Consider the following 2,500-nt stretch of genomic DNA (forward strand, 5'->3'; position numbering starts at 1 on the left):
TAAACATCACCACCATCACAACCATCACCACCACCACCATCACAACCATCACCACCACCATAAACATCACCACCACCACCATAAACATCACCACCACCACAACCATCACCACCACCACCATAAACATCACCACCACCACAACCATCACCACCACCACAACCATCACCACCACCATAAACATCACCACCACAACCATCACTACCAACGGCACCACTATCACCACCAACATCAACACCACAGACATCACCACAACCATCACCACCACCATAAACATCACCACCACCACCATAAACATCACCACCACCACAACCATCACCACCACCACCATAAACATCACCACCACCACAACCATCACCACCACCATAAACATCACCACCACAACCATCACTACCAACGGCACCACTATCACCACCAACATCAACACCACAGACATCACCACAACCATCACCACCACCATAAACAGCACCACCACCATAAGCATCACCACCACCACAACCACCACCACAACCATCACCACCACCATAAACATCATCACCACCATAAACATCACAACCATCACCACCACCACAACCACCACCACCACCACCACCATAAACATCACAACCATCACCACCACCACAACCACCACCACCACCACCATAAACATCACAACCATCACCACCACCACAACCATTATCACCACCATGCGGGCGCCACCATTCTCCTGAGGGAATTTCTGCCGTCATTGCTTTTGCTTTTCTGTAAATGCTGATTCATGGTGTCCTTGTCTCATCGGCTTGTCTTATTTGCTTCCACTACCTCCTTATTCATTATCTCTTTCTATCTATCTATCTACCTCTCACACTCTCACTCTCACTCTCTCTCTCTCTCTCTCTCTCTCTCTCTCTCTCTCTCTCTCTCTCTCTCTCTCTCTCTCTCTCTCCTCTCTCTCTTCTCTCTCTCTCTCTCTCTCTCTCTCTCTCTCACTCTCACTCTCTCTCTCTCTCTCTCTCTCTCGCCCAAATTATTTTCTTCGGCCTGAACACATACAAATGCCCCCCCCCCCCCCCCCCCCCCCTTTCTCCCAGCCCGCGAAATCACCTGGAACTCACTCTTTTGTTGTGCGAAGCCTTGTCTACTTCACTCTGTCCCTCTCAATCTGTCTGTCTGGCTGTCGATATGTCTGTCTGTTTGTCTGTTTATCTACCTATCTGTCTATCTGGCTATTTGTATGTCTGTGTATCTATATATCTGTTATCCTGTCTTTCTATCTGTTTCTGTTCTTTTCTCTTCTACTTTCTCCTCTTCTCCTTCTTATCCCTTCCTTTTTCCTCTTCTCTCCTTCCACTTTCTCTTCCCATCTTCCTTCTACCTCCCTCGCCCCCTCTTCTCTTTCATTCACTCCATCTCTTCCTTCTTCCACTTTCCCTTAGCCTTATCTTCTCTCCTTTCTAAAGTCCTCCGCCCTTGTCTTCCCCCTTTTTCATCTCCCTTCCCACCTCTGTCTCCAACTCCCCTCTTCCACTGTCCTTCCACCTCTGTCTCCTCCTCTTCCACTGTCCTTCCACCTCTATCTCCTCCTCTTCCACTGTCCTTCCACCTCTATCTCCTCCTCTTCCATCTTTCTTCCACCTCTATCTTCTCCTCATCTTCCACCTTTCTTCTTTCCTCTATCACCCCCTCCGTCATCCGCCCCCGGTCTCCCTTTCCCTCTTTCACATTCCAATTCTCCCTTCCCTCCTCTATCTTTCCTTCCACCTCCAATCTTCCCTTTCCGCTCCCGCCTCCTTCCACCTCCAATCGGCCAATTCCTCTTCCACTTCCCTTACATCCTCTATCTCCCACTCCCTCTTCCACCTCCAATCCTCCCTTTCCCCTTCCACTTTCCCCCCACCTCCAGTCCTCCCTTCCCTCTTCCACTTTCCTTACCTCCTCTATCTTCCCCTCCCTCATCCACTTCCTTCCGCCTCCAATCCCCCCTCTCCTCTTCCACTTTCCTTCCGCCTCTAATCCTCCCTTCCCTCTCCCACTTCCTTCCACCTCTGTCTCCCTTCCCGCTTCCACCTCCAATCCTCCCTTTCCTCTTCCACTTTCCTTCCACCTTCCACCTCCAATCACCTCCCCCCCCTCCCCCCCCTCCATATCCTCTCATCAGCGACAGGCGAGGTCAGTGATCCAGAAAGTTCGAGGCTTCCGGGGTTTCAGTGTCTTGCTGGCCCTTTAATTGATTTATTGTGTTTATTCTATTTTATCTATTATGTATTCATTTATTTATATTTTTTATTATCTATTTTTTATTTTTCTTGAATTAATTTTCTTATACTTTTTTCGTATTTTCTCACACTGTTTTATTCTTCGATTTAATTTTTATTTTATTTATTTTTTCTTTATCTGAGTTGGTGGCTTTTCGTTTATATTTTTTAGCTTCTAATATTCATTTTTCTCTGAGCTGCCTAATATGTTTTTTTTTCCAATATTTTATTTCTCTCTCTCTCTCTCTCTCTCTCTCTCTCTCTCTCTC

General features: G+C 47.3%; 1 protein-coding gene across 18 annotated transcripts in view; it reads left to right on the forward strand.

Moving 5' to 3' along the window:
- LOC113823429 (Nuak family kinase 1) overlaps positions 1-2,500 on the forward strand; it is a 142,604-nt gene that overhangs the window by 77,803 nt on the left and 62,301 nt on the right. The window lies entirely within an intron of this gene.

The sequence above is a fragment of the Penaeus vannamei genome, chromosome 19 (assembly GCF_042767895.1).
Source record: "Penaeus vannamei isolate JL-2024 chromosome 19, ASM4276789v1, whole genome shotgun sequence".
NCBI classification, from domain to species: domain Eukaryota; kingdom Metazoa; phylum Arthropoda; class Malacostraca; order Decapoda; family Penaeidae; genus Penaeus; species Penaeus vannamei.